General features: G+C 47.7%; 1 protein-coding gene across 13 annotated transcripts in view; it reads left to right on the top strand.

Moving 5' to 3' along the window:
• The window catches only part of TRERF1 (transcriptional regulating factor 1), a 205,910-nt gene that overhangs the window by 134,842 nt on the left and 45,046 nt on the right, over positions 1-26,022 (top strand). For all 13 annotated transcript variants that reach the window (XM_065912920.1, XM_065912921.1, XM_065912919.1 and 10 more), the window contains one exon: positions 5,555-5,669. The gene's annotated coding sequence lies outside the window, so the exon portion shown is untranslated. The remainder of the gene's footprint in view (positions 1-5,554; positions 5,670-26,022) is intronic.

Genomic DNA, 26,022 nt, shown 5'->3' with positions numbered 1-26,022 from the left:
CTGTCCTCTCCCCTCTCCCAGCTGCACCCTGCTCCTGGCCCAGAGGGATGGGAGCAGTTCTTTTCAACTGCTTTGTGGCCGATGGGGACCCTTCCTCTTTGGTTTGAGCCTCTCGATAGCCATTTAAATTATTCATGTCTCATATTAGATTTTTCCCTCACAAGGCTCTTAAATCTTCATTCTCTCCACCACTCTAACAACAGAGTGGTCAGTAAGGCAACATTAGTCACCACTGTGTGCAGAAGGGAAGTTGAAGCCCTGACAGCCGTGTGAGGGAAAGGGGAGTAGTCTGGCCTTGCTTGATGGCTGGGTGCCTGTTGGTCCCTGGAAAGTCACAGAACTTCCTGGGCTGCATTCTCATTGGCTGTGTGGAAAAGAGCTAAGATTTCCGTTCCTGATGTTGGGAAAGATTGAGGGCAGGAGGAGAAGGGGACGACAGAGGATGAGATGGTTGGATGACATCACCAACTCTATGGACATGAGTTTGGGTGGACTCCGGGAGTTGGTGATGGACAGGGAGGCCTGGCGTGCTGCGGTTCATGGGATCGCAATGAGTCGGACACGACTGAGCGACTGAACTGAACTGAAGGTGGTGCAGTGCTAAAGAGGAAGGGCTTCCCAGCTTCCCATTCTGGCTCCAATGCTCAGGTCTGGGACAAGTCTGGGATGAACCAACAGGCCTCCGTCTCCTCACCTGTGACCCGGTGGTACAGCAGTGACCCTGCAGAAGTGTTTTCAATATTCGGGCACGTCCGGGAAGGTCCAGCACCAGGCATTTCCTGTGTCCTTCAGGATGTGGTAGGTGTTCCAGCTCCTCTACCTTCTGGAACTCGGCTGTTTGTCAGAGAGCCCCAGCTGTGAGTGGTGGAGCTGGAACTGGAATCTGAATCCACTGGCTGCCGGCCCACAGCTCCTTGGGTGGAGCCCTCTGTAAGTCCCATCCAGAGAGGGTGGACCTGGGTCCAACGAGCTGTGACTCAGTGGCGGTCAGCCCTGGTGTGGTGGGACTGCCCTCTGGGAACTCTGAGCATAGCGGTGGGAACCCGTGAGGGTGCAGGAAACTGAGTCATTGGGAACCCTGCGCTCTTGCAAAGCTGCCCTGTAGCCCCCATTGTTGTTATTGTTATTGTTGTTGAGTCGCTAAGTCCTGTGTCTGAGTCTTTGCGACGCCATGGACTGCAGCCTACCAGGTTTCCCTGTCCTTCACTGTCTTCCAGAGTTTGCTCAGATTCATGTCCATTGAGTCGGTGATGCTATCTAACCATCTCGTCCTCTTCCACCCTCTTTTCCTTTTGCCTTCAGTCTTTCTCAGCATCAGGATCTTTTCCAGTGAGTCAGCTCTTCACATCAGGTGGCCAAAGTATTGGAGCTTCCACTTCAGCAACAATCCTTCTATGAATATTCAGAATTGATTTGCTTTAGGATTGACTGGTTTGATCTCTTTGCAGTCCAAGGGACTCCCAAGCATCTTCTCCAGTACCACAGTTTGAAAGCATCAGTTCTCTGGTGCTCAGTCTTCTTTATGGTCCAACTCCAAAATCACTGCAGATGGTGACTGCAGACATGAAATTAAAAGATGCTTGCTTTTTGGAAGAAAAGCTATGACCAACCTAGACAGCATATTAAAAAGCAGAGACATTACTTTGCCAACAAAGGTCCGTATAGTCAAAGCTATGGGTTTTTCTGTAGTCATGCATGGATGTGAGAGTTGGACCATAAAGAAAGCTGAGCACTGAAGAACTGATACTTTTGAACTGTGATGTTGGAAAAGACTTGAGAGTCCCTTGGATTGCAAGGAGATCAAACCAGTCAAGTCCTAAAGGAATTCAGTCCTGAATATTCTTTGGAAGGACTGATGCTGAAGCTGAAGCTCCAGTACTTTGGTCACCTGATATGAAGAAGTAACTCATTGGAAAAGACCCCAATGCTGGGAAAGATTGAAGGCAGGAGGAGAAGCGGACGACAGAGGATGAGATGGTTGGATGGCATCACCGACTCAATGAACATGAGCTTGAGCAAGCTCTGGGAGTTGGTGATGGACAGGGAGGCCTGGTGTGCTGTAGTCCATCGGGTCACAAAGAGTCGGACACGACTGGGATTGATCTACTACTCACATCCATACATGACTACTGGAAAAACCAGTGACTATACGGACCTTTGTTGGCAAAGTGATGTCTCTGCTTTTTAGCCCCCATACCACCTGGGAAATGATGTCATGGCTTCCTGTTGATTTCCATGCTGAGAGAGGAGCTGGAACTGTCTTCACTCACTGGTGTATGATAGTAACGTTCCACTTATCCGGGGCCAGTTGGGAACTGGGAGATGTGCTCAATATGAGACCTACGCTCTTGCTGATATTCCAGCAAAGAAGGCACTGCTAACTCCATTTTGTGGAAGGTTCAAGCCGGTGAGGGGCGGGTCCAGATTTGAACCCAAGTCTGCTTGACCCCAGGCTTCCCAGGTTTCTCAGCTGGTTAAGAATCCTCCTTCAATGCAGAAGACCCCAGTTCGATTCTTGGGTCAGGAAAATCCGCTGGAGAAGGGATAGGCTACCCACTCCAGTATTCTTGGGCTTCCCTGGTGGCTCAGCTGGTAAAGCATCTGCCTGCAATGCAGGAGACCTGGGTTCGATCCCTGAGCTGAGGAGATCCCCTGGAAAAGGGAAAGGGTACCCACTCCAGTATTCTGACCTGGAGAATTCCATGGACTACAGTCCGTGGGGTTGCAAAGAGTCGGGCACTACTGAACAACTGAACTGAACTGCTTGGCCCCAAAGCTCATGCTTTCTGCATGATAGTGACCTTCCATATAGTAGCATTCACCACGCAGCTTGGAATGCTCATTCATATCCCAAAACCCACACCCGCTATCTGCCTGTGTCAGCACTGACCAACTAATTTTCACCAGTGGTCAAATTGGATTTGGCCAAGTTACCACTGTTGAAGAGAAAAATAGGTGAATCCCAAAACTTGCTGTAAATTGAGAAGGTGGGCACGGTGGCCCCTGTGTTGGATGCCTTGTGCCAACTTAGGAGCAAAGAAAATTAGCAGACACGCATCTGTCTTTCTTTCCAGGCTTGCCCTAGGTAACTTCTTGGGCACTTTTGGAAAAACCTGCGTTCCCTGAAAACCACAGCAGTGGAAGCGTGGAGTGAGGTCAAGAACCGATTCGATCCCCATTAAGAGCCTCCTTTCAGAGCTAGAACATGCCATGTTCTTTCTGTCACAGGATCTTGACGCAGGCTGTTCATCCTGCCTACAGCACCTTTTCTTTCTACCTTTTCCCTCCTGCTTTCCCTATTTTGCTTCACTAATTTATTCTTAGGGCTCAGATTAAAGATCAATTCTTTGCGAATGCACCACTGACCCTTTCCCGTGCTAGATCTGCCTCTGATATATACTGTTATGACAGTCATCATGCTTTCTTCAGAGCACACTGCTATTATAGTTCTTCCTAATATTTGATGTTGGTTCCCCCACTAGAGGATAAGTTCCGTGAAGCTAGGGATGACATCAGTCTCAACTGTTGTATGCCTAGTGCTTTTTACTTGCCTGCTCTGTACCAGGCACTCAGTCAACAATGGATAGACCACTGGATGGTTGGATAGGTGGATGGAACTAGTTAACTTCATTTCCTTTCCCTTAATTCCAGCCAATATACTCTTCTTACAGGCAAGGGAGATTGGGATCGCCTGTTTATATGTCTCCCTTGTGTCTCTTTGAAGAAGAATCCATTTTGAGATCATTAGAATGTAACCCAGCCCCTGATATATAAAAGTTGGTGGTGTGGTTGTTTAAGCTGATCTTGCCTTTGAGACTGGATCCAAGGGCTTCTGCTCCTGTGGGGGAGCTTGGAGAGTTCTTTTCCCATGTTGAGAGTAAGGATGGCACATTTCTTCATGAAACCTGAGGGGGGTCCATCCCTGCTTCCCAGCTTATCCTCTGGTTTAGCTTCTTGGTAAGGTCTGCTGTGGAAGTTGCCAGTTACTCTATTGACTTATTTATACACAAATAGTTATTCCCATAACCTTCTCTTCGCCAACGTTCAGAGATAATGATAGACAATCTTTATAGCATCACAGACGTCACTTCAAAAGCATTCTCTTGCTATAGGAATGTTTATGGTGTGCTTATCGCTAGAATTTCATGAGCAACAAACTCCCAAATTGCAGATGATTTAGCATTTGAAGCAGGGAGTGAGAGTGTATATGTATATGCATTTAAAAAAAAAAAAAGACTTTAAAAAGGGAAGTTTTTCTTCTGCAGAGATATCTTCTTCTAAAGTTTAAAATAAGAACTACTTAAAAGCTGCAAGTTTAGAGGAATGAGCACTTTCTCTTAAGCATTCAAATGGGGGAAAATGACTTGTAATCTCTCCCTCAAGTATTAAGGCAATAGGCATTTAAAGGCTTTTTTGGGAGCTGGCTGTCACAGACAAAAGATTTCTCAATTTAAAAGAAAAAATCATTTTTATAGCGTTAAATAGTAGGAATGAGCAGCAGCAGCCCTCTTGACATTTTGGAAATGATTTATTTTCTGAAACGTCTCAGTCCATTTTAATAGATGACACTTTGTTCTTCAATTCTGGGTGGTCGTTTTGGCTGGGGTTGCCATAGTTACAGTTAGCCGTTCAAGGTAGAGCAGGACAGGGCTCCAGGCACAACTTCTGAGTAGGTTCCCATGAACCCAGTGAATTGGTGCCACTACCTCTGAACAGACACCCCAACGCCGCACTTTCCCAACATCTATACCATAACTCTTGCTTCTTGGAGAGAGATTCTCTGAGCAATCTGAACTGTAGTCTAGAGGGTGAGTTTGACATCATTTTATTTCTAGTGACTCTCTCTCAACCAAGAGCTCAGCCAGCCGTCTTAGGAAAGTCGCAGCTTGTGTAAACGTTTCCTGTAGTGGTGTTTCTCAGCCGTGGTGTGTGGAATGGTGCTGGTCTGCAAACTGTTGACCAGATCAGTACAGAAATTGAGAGTAAGCCCTGAGATGCTTCCGTTGCCGATTTGACCGAGTAAGCTGTTGAATCATTAGAAGAAGGCTTGTACTTTGTATGAATATCTTTGTCACTTCATTTTTCTACCCCTTCCTTTATCATATATTTTATAAAAGTATTCATCTGTGATGGATTGGAAATTAAAGAACTTGTCCTTCATCACATATAGGTTGAGAAGCCCTGTACTGTGGTGCTTTTTTGTAAGTTGTCTCTGCCCCCCGTGGGACAGGTAGGCTGTTGAATGAATTTGGGGAAATTGCAGCACTTACCAAATTATCTTGTAATGAAACACATGTACGTCTCTTCTCTGTCTTGCTAGGCTGTTGTTGCTTGAGAGCAGGGGCTGCTTCTAATTCATCTTTGTAGCCTCGCTCCTTAGATCCCTGCCTGGCACAGTGGAGGGCGTGGGAAACATCCATCCCGTGCATGTCTGCTCCCTAGTGACATGAAAGTGGGTGAGGTCCCTCGGCTTCTGGATAGTGTCCTCGGCACGCTGGTGATGGAGAGCTGGGAACAAGCGATGGAGTGACTCTCTCTTCTCTTTTTCCCACAGAACCAGGCCTCCTCTCCCCACCTGCCCAGCAGCATGAGAGCAGCATGACTGGCCGGCCGCAGGAGAAGCCCCCAGAGCCAGGCCCCCATCTCAACCATCAGCTGCAGAAGTCAAGGTGAGTTTGCTCCCCTTCTCCTGGAAGGTGTGTGCATTTTTCATTTGAACTAATTTGCTATGATTTTGTAATCACTTGCCATGTACTGGAAAAACAGTGTTTACTGGGATGTGGGTAGACTGAAAAGGTGCATGTCAGTCTATTGGGGCAAAATGTCTTTGTTTCGGTTAATGGAGAAGCCAGTGATGAAGCAGCAAGGACACGGAATTGAGTTTATGGGGACTGAAGCTGTCATTACTCCTCCACTACCTTCTGAATCTTGGACCTTGGACAGGTCTTTTAGGGATCAGGTATATTGGGCTTCCCTGGTGGCTCTGTGGTAAAGAATCTGCCTGCTAATGGAGGAGACTCAAGTTCAATCCCTGGGTCAGGAAGATCCCCTGGAGGGGAGCTTGGCAACCCACTCTAGTATTCTTGCCTGGGAAATCCCATGGACAGAGGCGCCTGGCGGCTACAGCCTATGAGATCACAGGAGTCGGATATGACTGAGTGACTAAACAACAATAGCTTCCAGGACTCTGGGGGTGAAGGAATCTCTGGAATAGGATAGAACTGGGTGGATGGCCTGGGACTTGCAGAATGCCCTACATGGAGTCTCCTTTCCCACGCAGGGTCATAAGGGGCCTAAGAAGGGGCCAATTCTTGGCCAGTGTTGAACAGTGAATTGTTAGAAAATTCCTACTGATATTGGGACAAATACTTCCTCTCTACAATTTCTATCTTTTCTCCTCTTCTCTGCCATGTGGAGCCCCAAAGACTGGGCTTTCAAAGTCTCTTCCACATGACCCTCTTTGAATTTGATGATGACTGTCATGACTCTGCTTTTCTTGAAGAGAAAATTCTCTCTGGAGACTGATGCCACTCACCTTGTTCTCTTGTCCCCTCCATGTTAGAAGGGGCTTCATCACCTCCAGTTTGGTCCTGCCAGTTGCCCACCTGACCTGTACCTTCCTCAACACAGACTCCATTCACCATTCATTCTTCAGGACATATTAAGTTCCTCCTTTGTGACAGTCACTGTACTAGACCCTGGAGATATATCAGTGAGCAAAAAAGACAGGGTCTTTGTCTCTTTTAAGACAAAACAGGTATAGATCCTTGGAAAGATTTTGAAATAAGTGCTGAACCATTTCTGCATGCTCCATTTAAATATTTTATGTTTTCGAATTTTTTCTTAAATGTTTCGTGAGTGCTTGAAAAAGTGTGTACTCTCCAGTTATTAGCTATTTAGTAGTTTTCTATATATGATCATTAAAATAATATAGTTCACTGTGCTATTCAAATTATGTATATTATGTCCTTTTCTGTTTTTATCTGTCTTTCAATTATTGAGAGACCTGTTAAAAATCTCCTGTTGGATTTGTCCATTTCTCCTTGTACTGCCAAAAAATTTGCTTTGTATATTTTAGGGCAGTGCTGTTTGACACATAGATACTTAGAACAGGTATATCTAATTGATGAATAGGGATTCATTTCTACCATCTTTATATACTTTCAGTTTTTTCTACTGTTTCTTTTCAATTGAGATTTTTTTCCTTCCTCATTCCATCTTCTGTCTTCTTATTTGGAACTTATGTGCTCTGTGTCTGTTCTTTCAATGTTTAGCCCATTTATTTTAATAGGCATACTTAACAAAGTATAAAATGTCTTTACCTCCCTGCCCCAAAATTCAAGAATCATAAACTGGTTTAATTCCAACCACCGCTTCTTCCGACTTATGTACAATTATTATCCTGTGTTTTCTTTCTATTCTATTTTACCCCCTGCAAGTTAGACATCATTGTTTTTATACGTGTTTGTATAGATTTATTCATATTCTTTTCTCACCATTCTTTCATGAGATCATTTTCCTTCTGCCTAAAATAAATCCATTTGAATTATCTTTTAATGAGAATCTATTGGTAGTAAACTTTCAAGTTGTTTTTGTTTTGTTTCTGCTTGGTTTTTGTTGACGTGAAGCTGTCTTTATTTTGCTCTCAGTTTTGAGAGGTAACTTTATTGGAATATATTCTCTTCTGTCACTGAAACCATTATTCCACTGCCTCTGGCTCTCAATGTTACTGAGAAGTCGGCTGTCAGTCTAATTATTGTTCCTTTATGAGTGACCTGGCATTTCTCTCTAGTTAATGTTAAAGATGTTGCTGTTCTCTTTGGTGTTCTGCTACTTCTTTCTTATATATTTAGGTGTCAGTTTCTCTGTCTTTATTCTGGGTTTCATTGGGATTCCTACTGCTAAACATAGGTGACTTTCCACAATTCTGGAAAATTCTCACTCTTCATTCTTTGAATATTGCCTCTTTTCCATTCTCTCTGATACTTCTCTTTGGAACTCAAGTTAGGCATGTGGTGGACTTTCTCATTCTGTTCTCTGTATCTCTCAGCCTCTATTCCATGCTTTTTACCTCTTTGTCCCTCTGTGCTGAACTCTGAATAATGTCTTCAAACGTGTCTTCCATTTAATTTATTCTGTGTCTCAAATGCTCTTTAATCTATACATTGAAATTTTTCCATTCAGCTTTTTTATTTATCATTTCTATTAGTTCTGGTCCATTATTTTTTAAGTATTTATTTATCTGGCCGTATCAGGTCTTAGTTGTGGCACATGGGCTTCTCCCCAGTTGTGGTGCACAGGTTCAGTAGTTGTGGCTCAGGGTCTTAGTTGTTCTAAAGCATGTGGGATCCTAATTCCCTGACCAGGGATCAAACTCATGTCCCCTGCATTGGAAGGCAGGTTCTTAACCAGTGGACCACCAGGGAAGTCACCTGGTCCATTCTTTTTTAAATCTGCTTGGTGAGTTTATGACCTCTCATTTCTTGCTTATATTTACAAACTTCTTTCTTTCTTTACTACACTGAAGTTCCTATTTAGACATTGTAGAATTTCACGTCTGGTAATTGCAGAATCTGAACTCTTTGCAGGTCTGGTTTTGCTGTCTGTTGCTTTTGCTGGCCAGGACTCATAGTTCCATGTTTCCTTGTTGTTGTTAGTTTCTCTGAGCTCTTCATTTTCCTTAGATACTTTCCTTTGAGAAGTATTTGAGGGATGGGTTGAAGTTGATTTTTCCAGAGAGGTTTTGCATTAACTTCTGGTGGTTGTCTTGGGGCATTCTCAAATAAAAAATCACTTTAAATTCATTTTCTACCCAGAACTTGAATTCAGACTGCAAACCTATGTGAGGTCCAGCTTATGAGCTCAGATATCTACCCAGCCCAAGGTCAAGTTTCCTTGTGGTCTCCTTTTGGGTTATGGGTCTATTTCTTGTTCATTGAAGGTGGGAGCCTTTTGGAGTCCCAATTGTATGGAGGACCTGAGATATTTCTCCTGTTTGCTGAGCCATGTGCAGTTCTCATGGGAAACTTAGAATCCATAGGATGTGGCAGGAACCCATGGGGCAAAAGCCAGCTTTGCTGTTCTCTTACATCCCAAGGTTCCTGCTTTTGGTCTTTGAAGAATCCTTCCGTTTTTACCAGTTCAGTAGTGTGTTTACAATTTTTATATTTTATATTTTAAATAGGACATTAGTTGTTTCAGTTGAGAAGGTCAAGTAGGGTATCTGGTGGGCCATATTGCCGGAAGGTCTGTCTTCTTTCTTCTCCACTGTAGCCTGTGGGGCAAGAATTGCTATTCCGTGTTCACAGAAGGCTCAGAAAGGACATGTAATGGGCTGCAGGCACATAGGGCTAGCTGGTGAGGGACTCGGAAGGAGTATATCCCTCCCCACCCCCTTCCCTACCTTTTCTCTCCCCAAAATAACTGTTGACCATTTTTCAGGAGTAGCTTTATGCTCTCAAAGGATACAAGTTCCTACCAGAATGCTTTAAATAGCTGAGCAGCTTTGTAAAATTTGTTTATGAATCTATTGTTTATCTTCCTCGAGAGAGGAAATGGCTTCTGCATTTTTGGTGGTTTGTTTCTCCCGTGGCCACCAGCAACCTTCCTGCTTCGTTCCCGCTTGGCAAAGGCCTCCTAGACCCACAGCCAGATCCCGTGTGCACTTCGTCTAGACCCCAACTTCCTCTCATCTGCATGCCCTCTCTCCTTCTAGCGTCTTCCCCTCCCCGTGCCTCTTTTCCACACAGCCCCATCCTTCCTGCTCTTAGTTTTCCTGTCTTCTCTTGGTGAGCCTTTCATCAGAGGGGAGACCACAGAGCAGGGTGCTTAGACTTTATGGGCTTGAACCCAGCTCTGCCACGCCTTAGCTTCACCTCTCAGCGCTTCATCTGCAACATGGGGACCACAGACAGAGCGGTTCAAGGACTAAATGAGATGACGTGTGTATACAGAGCTTGTAATAAGAGCTTACAGTCTATCACAGGCACTCAGCCCATGGTAGTCAGTATCACTGTGACTGAGAAGAGACCCCTTCCGGGCTCACGCTTTTGTTCGGTGGAGGCAGAAATCTAGGGTCAATGTACGATTCCCAGCCTCACTGGGGTATGTTTTTTTAAAAAAATAATAATAATAATAATCTGAGGGAAAACAAAACACATCAGTCTAGCCAGTGTGCATCAGCTATAAACCATGAGTTCTAGAAATGGTCATTTCTAGAAATGGAACGCTTCAGCATCTTGACCCTCCCTCCAGGTTGCTTTCTCTGTCATGGAACCATGAGGGGGCTGGAGTCTCGTGACCCCACTTGCTGGGGAATTTTCCCTTGTGGAACCTCAGTCCCTCAGTCAGTGGACAGCATACCCACTCTGCTAGACATCTGTCCAGAAGGGGCAGGATGGGTAGTCTTCATTGTTGATTTTACGTCCATCCTTACAGCTTACGTGACTACTTTTTATTTCACACTCCCTTTACATAAGTCAGTGACTTTACATTATGCTTAGATTTGTGTCACTTCCTGATTCGGTATCTATCAAGCAACAGTGTTTTAGCACCTGCTATTTGTAGTAACTCTGGGGTTTGTACAGTGGGCAAATGTTATGAAAAATGCAGAGTTGCTTGAGACCCAAAAACTCTTCTGAGAAATAGTCTATTCATTTCAAAGACTTTATGAGCAAAAAAATGCATAAAGGGAAAAACGCCTTCCAAAGATGAAGTGCCAGGTATTCAGAGTAGGTTTTCAAGGGGGACAGCCTTGTGTCCTCGACTGGGCAGGGAAGGGTTTCTGGGGAAGGCTAGGGAAAAGATTGGAGCTGGCCCCTGGGGAAAGGTAGGGTGAGATGGCTAGGAAAGGAACCTTGTACATGGTCGATGTGGAAGTAGTGTGAACTGAGATTTAGAGATGGGCATTCTCTGGAACCAGTGAGACCCAATGCTGTGCTTCTAGCCCCACAGATGGCCACCGTGACCCATCTTAGAAAGCCACGTCCATTAGCATACCAAGCTCCCTGACAAGTCCTGGAATTAATGTTTGACTGTGTTTCACCGGGTTTCCTGTGTTTAGTCACTCATGGCCAGTGAACATGATGGTCTTGAATGGATATGCATTTGCCTTTTTGCCTGTCTATAAAGGCTGCCAACTCACTTTTGTAAAACAGGGATTGGTGACTTTAAATATTCAGCCTCTGAGGATCAAAACATTATTTGGAGTCAACTACTTATCTTCTTTCTCTGAGTATGGCTCAAATATCTAGGACAATGGGGGTTTCTAGGTGCCTGAGCATTGATGTTGCTGCACTCGGGAGGGGGGCTGGCTCCCAAGAAGATGTCCACTGACGTTCTCGACCTAGCTGAGGGGCCAGGCCAACCCCGCCCCATCTCCACCCAGCCTACAAACCTCAAAGTTTATTAACAGCCTCTCTCCAGATAATGATTCATGCTTCCTGTCCCTCCTCTGTTTTAGTTACTCAGGGCTGTGAGCCAAGATTGATTACTTACACCATCCAGCTGGCCTTGCCCATGGGGAGCTCAACTGGTAGATTAAATACTCTTCATTGGTTGACTTCACCTTGTCAGCAGAGCCCATACAGTCATACCAGGGTTTTTGCTAGACGCAGATGTGAAACCCTTTCCAGAACCAGGAAGTTGGGACACATCACGTACGGGAGTATGTGAGGAGTTTGGGGGCTGAGGTTATGATGGTAGAGAGGCAGGAGGCGCTCCGGGCACAGGACTCATATGCTGCCATGGCCTCATAGAAGCCAATGGAAATGGGTTCTCGGTTGAGTCTGTAAGTGCCTCTGTGGAGGCTGACCATCCTCTCCTCTGCTGGGTGGCTTTGGTTCTAAAACTATTTTAGTAATCTGTATTATACTAGTCATATAGATTATTCTATTTTTTAATACTTATGTTATTGTATTTTTCCTCTTTTGGCAGTGCCTCATGGCATGTGGGATCTTAGCTCCCCAACCAGGGATTAAACCCATGCCCCCTACAGTGGAAACACAGAGTCTTAACCACTGGACCACCAGGGAAGTCCCTAGATTATTCTATTTAAAAAAAAATTAAAACACTCCAGCTGGAGCTTCAGTCTGCTCTGATAACCTCCCCCACTCACTCACTTTCCTTTTCCAAAATACAGCAGAACTGAGACAGGCATCCAGGTGTCCTGACTCCTAGCGCTCCACGCCCACCCAGGGAGCCAGAGTTTTTAAGGATCAGGTGTCAATGGTAGAAAACCCTACTGCTTCAATATTCTGCCTCAAGGTTGCTGGGTGTCCCCTAGACAGGCGGAGTCTGGAAGGTTCTCCCAGCTGAGCCCTTGCTGGTCGCAGGCAATGGGAGCTTCTTGCAGCCCATCAGGTTCAGCCTCTTCATTCTGCAGAAGCTGAGTCTGAGATGCAGGGAGGGGAAGTCATTTGCCCAACAAGGTCACAGGGCCAGTCTCCTTTTCTGTTTGGCCCGGGTTATCTTTATATTGGGTTTGCATTTCCTGAATACGCAGCAACTGGGTGGGGGGTGGGGGCGGAGGGCAGGGGAAGTGGGCTTAGAAGAACCCCTTCTGAGAATGTTTAAATTTCCTGTGAGTGTCCCATGAAGAGGCAGATAATCTGTGTGCACATGATCCAGAGGAGGGGGGAGGCTTGGTTCTGGTCCAGAAGTCGGAGAGTGGAGGGAGAAGGAGGAGGACTAGCGGGAGAGACAGAGAGCCTGTGCTGCTGTCATCGGTGGAGTAGAAATAAACGGGGGTTTGTTCCTCTGCACTTCCATGATGCCTTCTTCTTTATGTTTTGGGAACACTCAAGTCATACGGAGGCTCTTGTTGGTCGTGTGTGGTTCTGAGGGCTCCTTTGGCCGATGACCAGGGGCCTCCACTCTTTCTCCCGCAGGTTGGCGTCTTCCTGGCATGTGTGATCTTTTGGAACTCTCTTCCTCCTTTGGAGCTTCCATAGTTTAGCTCAAAACTCACAGAAAAACAACAGGTCTAGGACTGTTCCCCAAATGTCAAGGGTTGGCCTCCTTTCCCCCCTAACTTCTGGGAGGCTGGCATGGACTCTGAGGGACTTGGAGCTTCCACTAGAAAGGGTCTTGTTCACCCATCACGTTAGGTGGCAGATGTGGGCACCAAGGCCTGCTTGCCTGGACCAGCCCTGCCAGACAGCGTGTCCCACGTCCCTTAAAGGGGGCCGCTGTTTGAGAGGCCAGGAGGCTGTAACTGCAAGTAAGGAAATATCAGATATGGACACAGTTACTGCCAATTTCCTGGAATCTGAGAGCTGGAGCCCTCCTTGAAACAGGAAAGGAAGTAGATGATCTCCTTATTAGGCATGGTGGAGGGAATGAAATGTCTCTTTCCGGGTAACTGGGGCAGCACCCCTTTCAACTTCTTGCTTTAATGATAACCATTAATATCCCTCAGCTTGAGGTGGCCACTCAAGAATTACCTGTCTTTCCTTCTCCTGGAGTCTGAGCAGTCTGTGAGCCAGACAACCAGAGAGCAGAACACCTTCTTAGTTACCGGTAACTTCGCTGCAGAGCTCGGCCTGACCCACGGTCACATGGAGTCCCTCTCAGGCACCGCCGCGTCGCACTGACCCGTGGAGATCTGCAGGCCTCTCTTGCAGGGACCCACCTGCCCCAGAAGCATCCTTCATCAATGAGCAAGTCATGTGGGCCTGTGCGCCCCTTGCTTCTTCCTCTGCCTGGTGAACAGTGTACTAAATGGACATTAACCTTTCCACGGCCACTCTGGATCTTCCTGGGGATAAAGGTGCATGTTCTCAGACGTGGTGGTGCTTTCAGGGGGTGTTAGGGGAAGAGAGGTTACCTGTCACTACCCCAGAGGGGCCCGCATGGCTGTGGTTTTTCTCTCTTCCTTGCCGCGTCCACGTCTAGCCATTTCTGCCCCTGAGCGCTATGCTGCTCACTGAAACAAAAGGGAAGGCTGAAGGTTGCCCAGGAAACAAATAACTAAACATATTCAATCATCCCTGAGTCACTGAGCCTGATCTAAACTGTACCCAAGTCAAAACCAAACAGCAGAAACCCCACCCAGGCGGTGAGACTCTCAGTCCTCCCTGGGCAACATGCACGTTCCAAACCTTCTGTTTAACCTTCACCCACAACCTGGAGCAACTGGGTGTTGTTAGGCCCCTTTGACAGATGTCAAAACTGAGGCCCCAGAAAAACTCAAAAAAGAGATTAGATAGGCCTGCCCAGTTCTCACTTTGCCATGGAATGTTAATGATTTGAACTCTGGTCTTCTGACTCCAGAGTCTGGTGCTTTGGGTGCTTCTGTAAGGGAAACGCCTGCCACATAATCCATTTTGTTTCTCTCCAGTGAGAAAAGTTCCTGATGAGTTAAAAAAAAAGGTTTCAGAGAACTGAAGCTAGCCTTTTAAACTTAGCAAGAGAAAGATCTTGGGGTGTAAGTTGCATCAGATTCTTTCTCATACTTCCAAAGCTGTATGCTGGACGGTTGAAGGCTGCCTGGAGCTGATGGCCAGGGCGTGTCTACACCAGGGTATAACCCAGCTCTCCTTGACCGTCAGAACTGGGGGGCGCTGCAGGGGTCCAGCAAAGGGAAGTAACTTCGTGCTACTGTGATCTGTGACAGATGAACGAAGGACACCGCCCGGTATCAGAGGACACTTCCTCCTGGCATCAGAGGGCTGGAGGTTTAACCCCCTGTCGCATGTGTGTGGCCATGGGTACATCATCACTTGCATGTGCGTTTCCTCATCTCTGAAGTGGAGAAAGCAATTCTGAACTCACGGGCCTGTGGTGGGGACAAAATAGTGGATGTCGGTGCTTTGCCCAGCGCTTTCCAGAAGGCTTCTGTTGGCTGTGAGGACAAGCACGCCCTCCCATGAACTCCTCACTGTCCTTACCAGAGACTCCACGTGGGCCAGAGGATTCGTGGCTGTGGCCTCAGGGGACGGGTCTGCTCTGAGCTCCTCTGACCGCAGGCAGACACACCCACGGCCGCCAGGGCGGGTCAGTCTCCATGTCAGCCCTGACCTCCTCGTCCCAGGGCTGTTGGAGAGATGGAGCCACAAGCTTGTCACTCTTCTGTTCAGAAAAAGGCAAGAGAAAGAAAAGAAAGGGAGGAAGAAGGGAAAATTGATTTTCGTTGACCTGTGGCTTTTTCCCCTTTCTCCCCTCCTTGCTGTGACTGGGACTGCCACTTTTTTTAAAAGATGTTCTGGGTGATGGAACATAATATTTAGACATGTTGAACTGACAGCTGATGGGCATGTTGTCAATACATCACCACAAATCATGCGGCCAGGGTTGGTGAGTGGGAGATTTGTGTGTGTGTGTGTTTGCACGCACACACTTGAATGATTTTAAGTGATCAGGGAAGGTCCCATGACCCTTATGGAAAGCAGCTTCCGTGGAAGGTTAGCCAGGGAGGTGGTGGGCTCTGAGGGTGGACGTGGGAAGTGGGCTTCCATTGTGAATGGAGGGGGCTCTTCTCTGTATGAGCCTGCAGAAGTGAAATGTCCCCCCTTCCTCTCTCTCTCCTTCCGTGTCTTGTGTCCTTAGACCCAGTGGGGGCCCTGTATTGTGCTAACCCCAGGAGGTACTCCTTAGAAGAGGTCCCGGTCTGATGCTGGAGGCAGATAAAACAGCTGGAACTGGGGCACTCTGGTGTAATCAAGACGCACAGCCTGAGTCTTGCCATTCTCAGTTGCCCTCCAGGCGTTCTTCCTCCTGTCTCCGTCTTCACTTACCCGCTTGTCAGGGGATTCACCAGCCTCTCTGAGCCTTGGAGCCCTCGGTCCAGCTGCCTCTGTGACAGCTCCTGTCATAGGTCTCAGAACGAAAGTGCTTTTGCGGTACTCCGTCTTCATAGATGCAGATCTAGGCGTCATCTTGACACTCACTTCTCCCACACCCCTGTGCCCATCTCATCACTAAGTCCCGTCAGATTCACCCCCAGATGCCCCTCCATCACCACCCACATCCGAACTGCCTGGCTTGGACCATCACTAGGCTTCCCCTGCATCCATCCAGTATCTTCACTCACCCTCCTGCAGCCAGTTGTTCTGATCAGGGGTCCACAGATTATGGCCCGTGGGCCAATCCAGCCGCTGCCTGACTGTGTACAGCCCACAAGCTAGAAATGTTTTGTCCATAGGGTGATTTGATGATATGGGACCCTGATTTTGAACCCAATTAAACAAAATGTTATCCTTCCAAAAAAATAACTCCATTCTTCTCATTAGATCTACATTATAGAAAACCGTACTCAATTACTCTTATATTTTGAGTTTCCTCAAGAAGTTTGTAGAAATTGGTTTTTCCTCTTATTATATATATTAATATATATATTATGTATATATATATGTCTACATCATAACCTCAATTTTGCCTCCTGGCTGTGAAGCCTAAAATATATATTATCCAACCCTTTACAGAAAAGGTTTGCTGATCTCTCTTCCATCCTGTGGCCTTTGCTTAATGGAAATCTGATCAGTGACACATGCTTGTACACACACAAACACATACACATACACACTGCTCAAAACCCTTTGCTTGTTCCTCAGTTGCTCTTGATGTAAAGATTAAACTCCTAACCTTTGAGAACCTGGGATGGTCTAGCCACTGCCCCCTCTCCAGTTTCATTGCTATGCTCCTGTTCTGGTCACTCTGGCCTTCTTTCTGCTCTTGTGTCCACCGCGTCCCCACCTGCCACAGGGCCTTTGCCCGTGCTGTCCTTGACTTTGTCTGGGAGGCAGCTTTCCACACTGCTTTTCCTGTTATGTCCTTCTCATCCTGCAGGTGGCTGTATCACCGAGTTACACAGAGGATTCTCCCCGACCTTCTGCTGAGGTCACAGCCCCTGCTGTAACCCCTCATCACAGTCACAGACGGATCTGTCACTGACCCTCCCCCATCCCTCGATAGCAAGCTCCTGACACCACATCTTGCACCCCTCTCACTGTGTCTGCTGTGCCTGGGACATAGCGGGCCCTCAGTAAAAACTTCATTTCATTGAATGCCTGAGAGTCAAGGAAGGCGTCATAAAGGATAGGTTTGAACAGGAGCTTGTAGGTTGAGAAGAAGGAGAAAGGGGAAAAGGGGATTTCAGGCAGAGGGACCAGTATTCTGGAGACTGTGTGGTTCCATGCAGGGGGTTCGAGACGTGTATGGGTGAATGGAGGGGCAAATCATTGAAAGAGGAGGTGAGGCCAAATCGTGTGGGGCCCTCTGCTAGGCTGAGCTCTATGGATGCTTCTCCTGTGGACAGAGGGCGCATTGGTGGTTTGAAGCAGTGACGTGTTGTGGACAGTGGGCTAGAGGGGGTAAGGCTAGAGCGGGTGAGGCCGGCTATAAAAGACTGTTCTGTGGATTGGGACAGTGGGGATAAGAGAAGAAGGTGGTCAGGGAATGTGATGGAGGAGAGGCCAACCAGAATTGATAGCCGATTGGAAGTGGGGGAGGTGAGCTCTTGGGGTCCTATGTTTCCGATCCAGGCCCCTCCAGTATTTAAGATGAGCGGAGAGAGAGTTGTTGGGGTGCAGGTGGAGGGTGGACATTTGTGTGGGGGTCAGGAAGTGGAGGGGGTGAATACCTACAGCCCCCTGTTCTCTGTGAAGTGGAGTTAGGGTCATCTGCTGAGACAATAAGCTTTTGAGGTTCAGGTCATAGGCTTTGGCCTCTTCTCTGTTTTGCAAGCAGAGGGTGCTGTGTCCCCTCTAAACTGTTGGGGGGTTCAACTCAGTCAGGAGCAGCTGGGGGTTCAGGCTGGGAATTTCTATCCCAAACAGCTCCTTAGGGGGTTAAACAGGAACTCAAGGAGATCTTAAGAGACCTGTCTTTCCTAACCTGTTTCCTGAAACATGATGTCTAGATGTCAGCTTTGTCAGAAATTCTACCGTGAAAACCTTTGGAAAAAAGAGCTGCGCTCATCTCTGAAAATGTTCACCAAGGCCCTGCCCTACCCATCTCTGCTCTAAGCACCACTGGGAACCCAGCTCTTGGCCCCCAGAGGGTCTGCACCCGATCTGAAGACAAGTAACTGATACATGAAATGCACAGAGACAGGACTCCCCGGCGGTCCAGCAGTTTGGACTCGGCACTTTCAGTGCTGTGGGCCCGGGTTCAATCCCTGATTGCGGAACTAAGATCTCACAAGCTGTGCGATGTGGCCTGCAGAAGAAGAAGAAGAAATGCAGAGAGAATACTGCAGGAAGGTGTCATTTAGCAACATCATGCGTTTTTGTAGCGTATTAAAGCTCCGAAGACACTTTCACACGCAGGCAAAGGGGTCTTTAACCAACTCCTACCTCACGACCTTCATCCACAGCTCCCCAGACACCCATGCACGTAACACCCACTCCTCCAAATGAGGTCGGGGGCCAAGCAAGCACCAACCATGTTCCCAAACCTTCTCGTGCCTGGGGTCCTTGTTCCTGTAGGCGCATCAGTTAATTCAGTATGACATAAGTCGATGACCTGTGGATGCAAAAGAGAAGGGAAGTTTGACAATCTTGTTGACTGCTTTCCCTAAACACTGAATGGGTCGGCTTTGGGTCAAACACTGCTCACGCCATCATGGAGAAGTAAGGGAGAAATGTAAAAGAAGAGGTATTAAAGACAGCTCTGCCTCTGTAGAACTTAAAGTCTAGCAATGGTGGAGAAAAAGAACACCCAAGGTTCTGGTCTGGTTCTCGTCTGAGAACTGACCCAGAGGAATGACTTGTGTCTGGGCCTACAGATCTTTGCCCAGGGCTTGGTCCTGACTTTCCCCGAGGCTGGGGCTCTGGGAACCCCATGCCTGCCTTCTTGCTTCAGCTGCCGGGGCCCCTGGTGGGTGCATCACTTCGGCCCTCTGATCTTAGAGCAGTCAAGGGAAGTTATTTTTTTACTGTTTGTTTATTGATTCAGCTGCATCGGTTCTTCATTGCATCATGCGGGATCTTTCATTGTGGCTCGCAAGCTCTCTAGTTGTAGCACTTGGGCTTAGTTGCCCTGCAGCATCCACGATCTTAGTTCCCTGACCAGGGATCAAACCTGTGTCCCCTACATTGCAGGGCAGGTTCTTAACCCCTGGACCACCAGAGAAGTCCCAAGGAAAGTTATTTTGGCAGGAAATGGAGGCAGTGAGGTAATGAGAGCCAGTGACCAAGGGGACATCGGTCTTGAGTGAGTCCAGACAGGCTTGGGAGCTTCCCAGGAGGGGTGGAAGGGTTACCAGAGGAGGGGGCAAACCTCACAAAGGGCAGGACCGCCTCTTGATCTCCTAAACCCTCTCAAAAGCTGTTGGGTAGACGGAAGCCAGGCTCTGTGGTCTCACTGTTGCACACAGAATGTCAACAGCAGGACTCAAAGGTGAATATTCACTTCCAACTTTTTTCCGTAATACTGGAATTCCTAGAAGCATCTGTAACTTAAAGCATGCAGTTTTTCCTCAGTCTTGGTGTGTGCTGTCATTTGGGACAAGACCCTCCCAAAAGTGGTCTCAAAAGTGGTCGCGACAGCACGCGTCGGTTCATCTCCTCCAGGGTATCTTCGCTATTCCATCCCTGGGTCTGTCCACCCTATGCTTCCCCTCCCTCAACAGCTTCCCACGGGCTGTAGGAGCCTGGTCAGGGTGCCCTCTCCTCTGATGAGGAAGGCTGGCCTCCTTCGCTCAGCACGAGGACTAAGGAGGCATCGCCAGGGGCAGCCAAGCCACTGAGTCAGACTTCAGTCCAGGGGCTCTGGGGCGGTGGGAAATGAGAGGGGGGGCTGAGGCCCTGTGTCTGGCTCCACTGAGCGAACAGCTGCTTGTGCCAGGTGTGGGGCCTAGGCTGGGTCCTGGAGATGAGCAAGAAGGGGCCTCCAGCTGCCCTCGATGAGTTCACCCCCGCTGGGAAGGTGGGGGCGGACTGAGGATGATCCGCCAGAACCCGGTTCACAGGGGCCCGAAGGAGGGACGGACTCAGGAAATGCCGCTGGGAAGGCCTCCAGCCCCAGACACCAGAGGTCCTTCTGGCTTGTTTCCTGATTCCCAGCATTCCCCCCAAAGTCTTAGAACTCTGGGCCAGAAGGGCCGTGGCATTGCCCCAGGCTGGGGCCGTGTGTTGACAGAATGGCCCAGAGTGGCACTGACGTCATAACCCAGGGTACCTCCCGTCCGAAACGCAGACAGAAGGGCCAAGTGTACATGTTAGTCGCTCAGTCGTGTCCAACTCTTTGCAACCCCATGGACTGTAGCCCGCCAGGCTCCTCTGTCTATGGGATTCTCCAGGCACGAATACTGGAGTGGATTGCCATTCCCTTCTGCAGAGGGTTTTCCTAACCCAGGGATCGAACCCAGGTCTCCTGTACTCTAGGCGGATTCTTTACCGTCCAAGCCACCAGAGAAGCCTGGAACACAGACAGAAGGACCAAGAGAGCGTTAGAAGCTTTATGCGTTTATTTCCACACAAGGGAGCATCCCAGGCTTTGTGACCCAGTGAACTGTGGGCTGCTTACCAGAAAGAAGGGAGGTGGTTTCCCCTGATACACCAGCTCCTTCTCCAGGCCTTGGGTGTCCAGGGGCATTTGTTTTTTGAACAATTTAACATCTTCAACATCACGGACCAAAGCCAAGCCAGCTGGTCCATTTGTGAATTGAGCCCCTAACCATGCAGCCTACCTGGAATCCCGGGCGACATTGGGGATGGGGGCTGGTGCAACCCAGGGGCCAGTGCTGGCCGCCCCCCTCCCTTGCCCTGAAGAGGAAGTCAGTCTGTGCTGCTTGAACTGCTGGAGTCCCTCCCAGCAGCTCGGCCTGGGGTGCTGCTGGGTGTGGGGCTTGAGTGATAGGAGCAGAGTCCTCAGGTGCTTGACTTGTGTTTTCTTAGGTTTCTTGTTGCTGGGAGTGGGACCAGTGAATCTACATCTACCTGCCAGCCACCTCTCCTTCCCTCATCTTCACCCCATGCTCCCTGGGGCTGCATCAGAGGGAAGCCTCCCAGCCTCCCAGCCCTTCCCTTCCCTGCCTGGGACAGCTGTGGGAATGGGGCTCCTTCTCTGGCTGCACCCCGCAGTGCTGATTCATGAGGCCTGAGCCTCAGGTCCTCAGGGGCAGGAGTGGAGGCTCCTCCCTGAAACCCTGGCCCAGACCCCTCCATCTGGTCACCCTGCCGAGCCCCTCCCTGAATCCCCAGCAGCAGGGGACAGGCCCACAGCACCTCCTGGGTGCTGGCTGAGGTGACCCTAGCCCCCTGCCAGGCTTTGTCCTCTGCCCCCTCCACCTCCTCCTTGTGAAATTTTTTGGCTCTTTAGGAAGCCTGGCACCTGCACCACCCCACCTCCACCCCCCACCAAGACTGTGGGCTTCAAGACATAGGTTTGCAGGGTTTTGTCTCCCTTAGCAGGGCGCTGGCACAGTAGGTCCTCCATGTACATTTGCAGGAAGGAATACAGAAGATAAGGCCAGGCACAGATGCCAGTCTCCGGGCTGGGAGGCCAGTGATCATGACCAAGTCATATCTCCTGGTGCAAAGTAGGTCTTCAAAATATGGTCACATGGCTCCTGAAATTCTCCCAGCAGCAGCTCCTTAGGAGGAAATAGTCAGTGTTCAGATTGCCCAGGGACTCACGTGTGAATGATTCAGGTGTCTCCCCATTCTGCCTTCTCTCTGCACATCTCTTGTCAACTTCCAACTAGTCCTTATCCCTTTTTAAAAATTATTTGTTTGTTTACTTGACTGTCTCAGGTCTTAGTTGTGTCATGAGGGATCTAGTTCCCTGACCAGGAATCGAATCCCCGCCCTTTGCATTGGGAGTGCAGAGTCTTAGCCACTGAACCATAAAGGGAAGTCTGACTAGTTTTTATTCCTAATCTCCCCACCTAGTCCCAGCCATTTGTCAAGGAGGGGTGATTTGAAAAACTGTATCCAGGAATGTATCAACAGGGCCCCCTCAGACCATGTCTGCCTCCTCCAGGAAGCCCCCCTAGACTCCTGAGGCCCCCCCTTTTCTCCCTGTGTCCTCAGCATCCACACTGCTTCATGCCAGCTAGGGTGAGAAGGAAGCGGCATGTGGCAGTCACGAGGGCTGGGGGTGGTGATGTTAATTAACTCTCCGGTAGAACTCCTATTGGCCCAGAGAGAGCACTAACTGCATCCCAGAAAGTGAAATAGCTCCCATCTCCATGCCCTGGTGGAGAGCCGGCCCCAGAAAGCGAAGTGCAGACTCTCCAGGCTGGGAGTCAGGCTTCTTCCTGGTTCCTGGGGCTTGGGAGGAAGCAATTGATGTTACAGGGTGAGATTGAAAGATGGAGAAATAAATGTCTCTTGGTGTCCAAAGGAAGCCTTGTGCATCTGCCCAGGGCTGAGAGTCAGCATGAGCAGTGGGGGCGGGAGGGAGTAAGGACGGGCCAGGCAGTCTGCATGGAGGAAGACTCAGCTCTAATCGCTGGCATTGGCAGAACTGGTCTGCGGTAATTGGGTTACTGGATTATAAAACACCCACTGGCTTTATTTAGAAGACTAATCAGAAAGCATTTAGAACAACAGCGTTGCTAGAAAGGAGACCACGAGCCACGAGTCCATGTCTTGGAGAACTGCCCTTGGCTTCTGCCTCCTTCGGGGAACAGGATTCCAGGAGGATCCAAGTTAAGCTCCTTTGACAGACCTGAGAGGAAGTCTTGTCTAAGACCGAAGCCAAGTCACTAGGGGAATTGTGTGTATAGTCCCTGAAGGATAGCCTGGTGTCAGAAAAAGGAAAATCTTTTTGGTTTTTCTTCCTCAAACAAGTGGTGGTGGTCTGGCGGGAGCCGGGTGTTACCCTGAATTGTAAGCAAAGGAGTCTTGCAGAACCGTTGGCCAAAGTCAACTTCCTCTCTCTCTCTCTCTCTCTCTCTGATTCAAAGGATGGTCCTTTCCATCCTTCTTTGCAGACTGCGTCCTGTCTCCTGTACCCCCGGGGGGCTTAAGGGGAGGGGAGAGGGACTCTGATGCAATAGAGCAAGAGGTCAACATGCCAGGGCTGGGACCAAATCCAGCCCCCGCCTGTCCTTGAACAGCCTGTGGGCCCAGAAGGGTTTTTCACGTTGAAGAAAACCCCAAAAAAGAACACTGTTTCTTGACATGTGAAAATTATATAAAATTCAGTGTCCATAAATAAAATTGTGTTAGAACACAACCACACATTTATATATGGTTTATGGCTGCTTTCGCACTGCAACCGCAGAGCTGTGACAGACATTGTATGGCCCACAAAGCTGAAAATATTTACTCTCTGGCCCTGTACAGAAAAACCCTGTGCTAAAACATCTCCGGAGAGCCTTCTTACTACATACAGCATTCCATGACTCTGGCACTCTAGCACCCTGAGAAAATAGTAAATTCTGGCCCTCGGTCCATGTCAGAGGCATAGGAATCGGGGGGTGAAGTGCTTTAGGCCTCATTTGCCTGACTTGGCATTGCAGCTCATGGAGTGTCTATTGAGCATCGGCCTGTGTCCCAGTCTCTGGGGACCCAAATGGAAAGGATGCTGTCCCTGCCTTAGAAGGACTGGACAGCCAATGCGGGCATAACACCAAACCTGGTCGTTTGACTCTAATGCTTCAGAGAAATCAGAGCGAGCATCTCAGGTTCTGAGCAGGCAGTGTTTTTGTTGAGCTGAATCCAAAATCCTGGAGTCTTGTTCTGAGGAAGGACTTGACCAGAGAAATGTGAAAGCAGTTGTTCTGTTAATTCATTCATGAATGAAAAAGTTCCTGGTGCCAGTTACCCAATAAGAAGTGTTATACATAATGAGAAAAGCAGTTACCTTATTAGCAAAATAATAAAGACTTGAATCTTGAGTTAGTATTATGACAGTCCTGTGGGATTGACTAGTCCACCAAGAAGAACAGTTTCCAGGTTTTAAGTGTTTTATTTAAAAACATTTGACCAGATGCTAAACTGTGGGCCTGGTGTGCTGCTGCCTATGTAAATGGGGGTAGGGGTGGGGGTGTGTACAAGCATTCTTGTATGAGCATAAAGTGTCTCTAGAATATACAAACCTGAGTGATTGTCTGGAGGGGTACTGACTGTCTGAAGTACCGTTTATAAAAATTTTGCTCTAACTTTTCATTTTCAAGCATTTATTTGAGATTGTTTTCACTCTTTTGTATGCTCTTTTATACCTTTTGAATTTTGAACCATGTGAATTTAGTATCTATTCAAAAATATATAAACTTAATGAAGTAAGTAGCATATGGTTTTGCTGTTACTTCAGTACATCTCCCTAGGGAAGTCATTTTTTCTCTCTTCCATTCAGTATATGATTCTTTTTTTTTTTCCATTTTGTGATATCTGTTTTCACTTTTTTAAGTTAATTTTTTAACTGGAGGATAAGGAAATGGTAACCCACTCCAGTATTCTTACCTGGAAAATCTCATGGACAGAGGAACCTGGCGTTCTACAGTCCATGGGCTTGCAGAAGAGTCAGACATGACTTAGCAACTGAACAATCGCTTTACAATGTTGTGTTGGTTTCTGCTGTACAAAAATGTGAATCAGTCATAACTGTATATGTTTGTATATACACACATACACATATATATAAATATATCCCCTCCCTCTAGAGCTTCCCTCCCACCAATAGCCCGGACAAGGAAGCAACCTAGATGTCGCTTGTGTCGCTTCACAATGAAGCAACAGATGAATGGGTGAAGAAGTTTTGGTACATATATATGATGGAATATTACTAAGCCATAGAAAGGAACAAATGTGAATCAGTTGAACTGCGGTGGACGAACCTAGAGCCTTTATACAGAGTCTATGATTCTTGATTGCCTACTACTGTGAGGCATGTAGTCTTCTAGGTCTGGAAGTTACAGACAACCTTCAACTTGAGAGGGCATCAGATTGAACAGGAGGGCTCATTAAAACACGGACTGCCAGGACTTTCCTGGTAGCCCAGTGGCTGGTAATCTGTGCTCCCAATGTCGGGGGTGGAGGGGCTCAGGTTTGATCCCTGGTCGGGAAACTGGGATCCTGCATGCTGCACGACATAGCCAAAAAGAAATGTTTTTTTAAAAAAAGCACAGACTGCTGGGCCCCACCCCACCCCTCACATTCAGTGGGTCTGGGTGAAGCTCAAGAATCAGCATTTACCCAAACTCGTGTATATACAATGGAGAAATGACAAGGTCCTACTGTAAGGCACAGTAGGAACTATAATCTATAATCCCTGTGATAAACCAAAATGAAAAAGAATATGAAAAAAGAATGTGTATATATATATATGTATATATGTAACTGAGTCACTTTGATGTATAGTAGTAATTAGTGCAACATTATAATTCAACTATATGTCAATAAAAAACAAATTTAAAGGAAAAAAAAAGAATCAGTTCCCAAGTGATGCTGATGCTGCTGGCCTGGGACAAAACACTGTGGGAGCCCCGCCTCTGACTTTCTAGCGTTTTCTGCTTTCTAGGGTTCTTTATAAATAAACTACGTTCCCAGTTCTGAAATTATCCACAAATAACGGATACAGTAGCTCAGAACACCAAGTAATCCCTCTTGCGCAGCAGTCTGGGAACACAACAGAGCAGACAGGTCAATAGACATAAAATTATCTAGCTTCCCTTCCACCCACAGTGTATAATATAGAGACACGGAGTCAGATCATGGTCAGAGGCTGGTGAGTTTCAATAAGTAATTCTTCCTGGGGGAGGTTGCGGTGGTGCAAGGCTTTCGAGGAAGGTTACGTGCTGAGGTTTAAGCCAGGCAGGACATTCTGATATCACCAGGGCTAATGCCCACTGGATAACACTGCTGGACATAATTTTTTTTTTCCATTTATTTGACTGTGCGGGATCCCAGTTGCAGCATGCAGGATCCTTAATTGTGCATGCAGAATCTTTAGTTGTGGCATGTGGGATCCAGTTCCCCAACCAGGGATCAAACCTGGGCCCCCTGCATTGGGAGCTTGGTGTCCCAGGGGCCACCAGGGACATCCCTGAAGATCATTTTAAGACCCCCACAATTTAGCCCTGACCATACAAATTTAGCCTGATCATCAGTGAATTCCTCACAAGGATGTGAA

This window comes from Muntiacus reevesi, chromosome 20 (genome assembly GCF_963930625.1).
Source record: "Muntiacus reevesi chromosome 20, mMunRee1.1, whole genome shotgun sequence".
Classification (NCBI taxonomy): Eukaryota; Metazoa; Chordata; class Mammalia; order Artiodactyla; family Cervidae; genus Muntiacus; species Muntiacus reevesi.
Note: the sequence above shows the minus strand (reverse complement) of the source record. Positions and strands in the feature narration are given on the sequence as shown.